This window comes from Otolemur garnettii, unplaced genomic scaffold (assembly GCF_000181295.1).
Source record: "Otolemur garnettii isolate 467f Iridium unplaced genomic scaffold, OtoGar3 scaffold00086, whole genome shotgun sequence".
Classification (NCBI taxonomy): domain Eukaryota; kingdom Metazoa; phylum Chordata; class Mammalia; order Primates; family Galagidae; genus Otolemur; species Otolemur garnettii.
The window spans coordinates 8499585-8506069 of NW_003852481.1; the positions used below are offsets into that span (position 1 = coordinate 8499585).

General features: G+C 40.0%; 1 protein-coding gene and 1 pseudogene across 1 annotated transcript in view; both read right to left on the bottom strand.

The window, feature by feature from the left end:
* The window catches only part of SIK3 (SIK family kinase 3), a 250085-nt gene that overhangs the window by 92296 nt on the left and 151304 nt on the right, over positions 1-6485 (bottom strand). The gene's annotated exons all lie outside the window — the stretch shown is intronic.
* Positions 5900-5983, bottom strand: LOC111726925 (annotated as a pseudogene).

Here is a 6485-nt window from a genome sequence, read left to right on the forward strand (position 1 = left end):
AGTATTACCTTACAAATGTTACATCTATTAATATTACAAACCCAATAACATACTGCTATAGTTATTACTTTACCTACAGTGACTTCTTTAAGCCAATGCAGTTTTTCTTCTACATGCTTCCTTTGTGTTGTTATTGGTAGATATGTTACATGTATATTACATTATAGGCCTAACAACATGTTATATAAGAATTATTTCATTCAACTACTTTATAAATAAGAGAAAAAAGAAGAAAAAATAAACACCTCTTCTTTTATAATTACAAAATTACCTTGGTGGATATCACTTGCTTTTAGGCTAAAGAATTTTAGTGTTCCTTATAATTATACGGTGAGTCTGTTAGCAAATACTTTGCTGTTGATGACGAATTTGAGTAAGCCTTTCTCATGTCTTCACCTCTGAAAGATAGTTTTGCAGGATGCATCACAGCTAATAGTTTTTTTGTTTTTTTTCTGTGAGTGCTTTGGTTGTTTGCATTTGTTTTTTAAAAATAGGGTATCATTCTGTCACTGGGCTGGAGTACAGTGGCATGATCAACTCCCTGCAGCCTTAAACTCCTAGTTCAAGTGATCCTCCCACCTCAGCCTCCTGAACACCTGGGAATACAAGCACTGCCACAATGCTCAGCTAATTTTTTAAAAAAACTTTGGAAACAGGATCTCTCACCATGTTGCCAGGCTAATCCTGAATTTGTGGGCTCCAATGATACTCCCACCAGAACCTCCACTGGGCTTACTGCCTCTAGCCACCATGCCTAGTTCTCTAAATATGTTATTCCATTGCCTTGTGAGCTCCACTGTTTCTGTTGAGAAGTCAAAAGAAAGTGGTTGGGGTTTCCTTTAAGTGAGGTTCCATTTCCTCTTACCACTCTCAGTATTTTCTCCTTGTCTTTAACTTTCACCATTCTTAGCATAAGTGTCTGTTTATGTGTCTCTCTCTTTTTTTTTTTTTTTTTTTTGAGGCAGAGTCTCACTCTGTTGCCCAGGCTAGAGTACCATGGTATCAACCTAGCTCATAGAAACCTCAAACTCCTGGGCTCAAGTGATCCTTCTGTCTCAGCTTCTTGAGTAGCTGGGATTCCAGGCACCAGCCACAACATCTAGCTAATTTTTTCTCTTTTTAGTAGAGATAGGGTCTCAGGGTCTTATTCTTGTTCAGGCTGGTCTCAAACTCCTGAGCTCAAGGGATCCTCCCACCTCAGCCTCCTAGAGTGTTAGGATTATAGGCATGAGCCACCATGCCTAGCCTGGTTATCCTATTTCGATTTTGTTGAACTGCCTGAACATGTAGGTTATTGTTTATCAATAAATTGGTAATTTTTTTTTCTTTAAGAGACAGTCTTACTTTGTCACCCTCAGTCTTAAAGAGTGCCTTGGCGTCACAGCTCACAGCAACCTCCAGCTCTTGGGGTTAGGCGATTCTCTTGCCTCAGCCTCCCGAGTAGCTGGGACTACAGGTGCACACCACAATACCCGGCTATTTTGTTGCTGTTGTTGCAGTTTGGCCGGGGCCAGGTTCGAACCTGCTACCCTTGGTATATGGGGCCAGCACCCTACTCACTGAGCCACAGGTGCCGTCCAATTTGTGGTGCTTTACAGACAGTGTTTTTTGCATAATTGTTTTGCTCCTTTTCCTTTGTCCTTTCATCCTGAGACCACCATTGTATGTATGCTGGAGCACTTGATTATGTCTCACATTTCTCTCTGTTTTCTTTTCTCCATTCTTTTTTATCTCTGTTCCTCGGCTTGCATAATCTCTATGAAACAATCTTCAAAGTTGCTTTTTCTTTCTTTTGCTAATTCATATCATTGGTTTAACCTCTCTAAAGAATTTTTGATTCCAGTAATTTTACTTTTTAACTCCATAATTTTCATTTGGTTCTTTTTTATAACACCCCCTTATTGGTATTCTCTTACTTGAAATCATCCTTTCCTTTACTTGCTTTGAGTTCCTTTATTTCTGTGAACATGTTTATAATGGCTCTTTAATTTTTTTATTTTCCCTGATAAATCTAAGCGTCTCTGATAGGCAGTTGTCCTGCTACTTGTCCTACATACGGTTCATACTTTCCTCTTTCTTTGCATGCCTTGCAGTTTTTTGAGCTACTGTTGGGATCTAGATATTAATAATATTGCACTTCTGGGTACTGGATACTGGGACACCTCACCCCACCCCCTTCTGGGGCTTTGTTATTTGCCTGTTAATTTGTTTAATGACTGGCTTAGTTCTTCTAGTGAAGTTTATTCCTCCATATACACAATGTTCAGCCTCTGATCTTATTTTTCTGGGAAAAACAGCTTTGGTATGTCGATAGTTACCCAGGGATCACAGTGGGTTTGCTAAGACTTTCTTCTTCTTTTATTAACTATACCTAGCTATTAAACTCCACTAATTGCTCACTGATTGCTCCACTGTTTTTAACAATGCCCTAGGTCCACAAACAACACAAGCAAATTCTGGTTCCTTTGAAGGAACAGTTTCCCAGATCAGTATTTTATTTTTCTTCTAACTTCCAGAAAGTTCTTCTCAGATGACATTCACTGGTTCTCTTCAATGAACTAGCAGGCCTACAGATCTGCCAGTGTCATGAATCTCCTCTTAAATCCCTTTTCCCACAACCTCCACTGTTCTGCACTGAGAGTGCAGCCAGGCTGGAATTTCTTCACTATCTGTTGCAAATGAAGTTTATTCTATCAGGAAGAAATTAACAGCTATCTGTTTTATGGTCTATTTTACCCTTCAGGCAAATTCTCAGGGTCAGGGCTTTGGAGCTGGGTGTGGGAACAAAGACAAATTTTTCTCCAAGTGTAGGAAAGGAGGGAAAGATACCAGCATGGGTCCTCTCAGTTTGCCTCTCCTGGCAGGCAACCACTGTCTCATGACCCAAATTAAAGCAAGAGATATTTGAATCCCAGTGTTTTTCAGCATGCCACAATCAAATACCACAAGTGGGGACAAGACGATAAGGGAGCCCCACCTCTCAGCTGTAGTCCTCTCGGAGTTAGCCTCAGCAACAGGCAACAGGGGGCAGTATATGAAATACTGATGCCCTGCTCTTCTTACAAAAAGTTGCCTGTCCAAGAGCGGGGAGATGACAAATAAAAATTACAAGAGACCATTGTTTTGGAATAAGCTTCTACACTAGGCCCAAATGGACCCAACTAAAAATCAAAATGGAGTCACTCATGCTAAAGTTCTAAACCCAAACTCAGTTTTTATCTGACTTTCGGAGAAGTAAAAAGAGATAACAACCAGTTTCCCAAACCAGCCAGTTTAAAATCTTTAATTGGCATGATAATGAAGTCTCCTTTGCATTAATACTTATATAGGAAAAAAATTACTCTATTTAAAAGTAACTAATGTATTCTTTGTTCTCTGACTCACCTGTCTTCAACCTCTTCTGTTCAGCTCATTAGAACTCTTATTCTACTTTATGGATTGAAGTGCTGCCCAATTCTAGAATCCCAAATAAAGTCAACTAAAGCCGCATGCAGTGACGCCAGCCTATGGTTCCAGCTACTTGGGAGCTTGAGAATCCTTTGAGCCCAGGAGTTCACCTCGCCTTAGCAACACAGAGACCCCTTTTCTTAAAAAAATAAATAACATAACATAACACAAAGAAGCCTGGCGTGGTGGCTCACATCTGCAATACTAGCACTCTGGGAGGCTGATGCAGGTGGCTTGCTTGAGCTTAGGAGTTGAAGACCAGCCTGAGCAAGAATGAGATCCTGTCTCTGCTAAAAAGAGAAAAACCAGCCAGGCCCTGTGGTCAGTGCTGGTGGTCCCAGCTACTTGGAAGGCTGAGGCAAGAGGATCTCTTGAGCCCAACAGTTTGAAGCTGCTGTGAGCTGTAACACCAGGGCAATCTACCCAGGACAAAAGAGTGAGACTCTGTCTCAAAAACCAAAAACAAAACCACAAAGAAAAAAGTAAAGCCATCATCAAACTCAAGGTGTCATAATTTTGTCTTTTTATAGGAGGAAGCCCTGTGTTCTTGGCCACAGCAAGACTGGAATTTCTCCCTTGCTGAGCTAGGAAAGGAGAGTAAGAAAACAGTACTGGTTCAAAATATCACAGACTCTCTTGTTTCTTCATATCTGTTTCCCCTTAGGACTATTTCCAGAGGCTTCGAATGGCCTTTTACAAATTTTTGTTTGTTTGTTTTGTTTTTTGCAGTTTTTTTGGCTGGGGTCGGGTTTGAACCCACCACCTCCGGTATATGGGGCCGGCACCCTACTCCTTGAGCCACAGGCACCGCCCTTTTTCTTTTACAGTTTTTACCAGTCCGCAGAAGTTGATCTCCCATTCGTTCTTTAACACGAAGGTAATAAGAAAGCACGGTGGCAGAGCACGCTATACGCGATCTCATTTCATCTTCACTACTAGGAGGAAAATAGTATAGTGCTAACCTTTGGCGGACCTTGATTCTGAATCCCAGAATCACTTACTAATTTGACAAGTAAAGAACAAATAGGTGGCTAAGATCTCATTCAAACCTAGGTCTAATTAACTCCAAAGCATGTGTTCTTGACTAAGCCCCTCCTTTCATATTTTACACAGACACTTTTAAAAATCAGAGCTCATGAAGCAATTCTATCCCCATGCATGATTTCTTCAGGCAATACACTACTTTAATGTTTCATTTTCTTCTTCATCTGGATATCTGATAATAACAATCAACATTAATGGCATATTTTGTGTTATATACTATATAATACATGTCATATGTATAATATATAATTATACATTTCCTTCTCTCAATATTTATTTATTTTGTTCCTTTTGAGACCCGGGTAGAGTACTATGGTGTCATAGCTTGTAACAACCTCAAACTCTTGGGTTGGGGTGATCCTCTTGTCTCAGCCTCCCCGATAACAGGGACTACAAGCATGCATGACCATAGCCAGCCAGGTGTTCCATTTTTAGTATAGATGGGGCCTTTCTCTTACTCAGGCTGGTCTTCAACTCCTGAGCTTAAGTAATCCACCCACCTCAGGCAAGTGACACTCCCCTGTACTCCCAGAGTGCTGGGATTACAGGTGTGAGCCACCGCACCCAGCCTACATATTTCCATTTGAAAATAGTCTTATCAAAAGTACGATTCTGTTTGTTCACTCCTTAAGCTACATTCTCACAGAGTCCATAACCAGGGGATTAGTGCCTCACTCCTACTTTTAAAATCTGTTTCTTAAAGAATACGGTCAATCCATGTGCCTTGTGTTCTTTGGCCATTATGTCCATTAAAGTGGGATGGTCTTTTTTTCCTCCCTAAATTGCTATTGTTTCTCTACCGATAAATGTCTTTCTGTGGGATAATATAGGAAGTTCAGGATGTTCTGCTTTTATTGTAGAATAAAACTTGTAAAACGGTATCTAGATAATCAAAGTTGTCCATTTTCTTTTTTGTACAACTGTGATCTGAACTGAGATAGTTTCATCCTAACTCACATATGTCGAGCCATAGTATATACTCCCCCATGACAGGATTGTCAGTTCTTTCTCTCCAAATACTCTCTCATGCTTCTATTTTCTGGTTTATGGACTGCCATATAACCACAACTTCCACGAAGACTTCCTTTATTTCCCAAGTTAGTCCCACTGCCATCTGCACTATTGGTTCCCACCTATACCAAGTTTTATAGTTTCTGTTCTCGTGCTTACAGTGATATATGTTGATTTCCATGTCTGTCTTATGCTAAATTTCTTCATGGAGGGGAAAACCAGTATCTTAATGGAGTTAGTAACTCTAAGTCACATGACTAACATATAAATATTATTCACACTGAAAAGGCTTACGATATCATCTTGACATACAATGCTGTTCTTCAAACTTTTTAATGCTTTAATTTCTTTGAAATTAAAGTATCCCCTCCCAAGCTATAGTCTTTTTTTTTTTCCACATCAGACAGGTAAAGGGCCAATATCATCACAAAGTTTGAGGAAGCCAAAGTCTAATCATCACACATATGAACTACAAAAGGATTCATACTATATTCTGATTATAAATTTCATTCCATCACCACATATGAAGACAATTAAAGATACAATTAAGAAATGATGATACCTCCTTTTAAAAGGACTAGCACTTGTCCTAAATATATTTAGAAACGAAAAACATCCAATTGCTGGGGAAAGTTTAAGCTACACAACACCAAAAACCCATGTAACCACAACTGACCAGCCGTTAATAAGAAGATTCCATTTTAAAAGTAATTCTAGGCCAGGTCCAATGGCTAACACATGTAATCCTAGCACTCTGGGAGACTGATATGAGTGGATGGTTTGAACTCAGGAGTTTGAGACCAGCCTGAGCAAGACTGAGATCCCGTCTCTATTAAAAATAGAAAAAACTAGCCAGCCATTCATGGCGGTGCCTGTAGTCCCAGCTATGAGGGAGGCTAAGACAAAAAGGATGGCTTGAGCCCAGGAGTTTGAGTTTGCTGTGCACTACCATGACATCATGGCACTCTACCTAGTGCAACCAA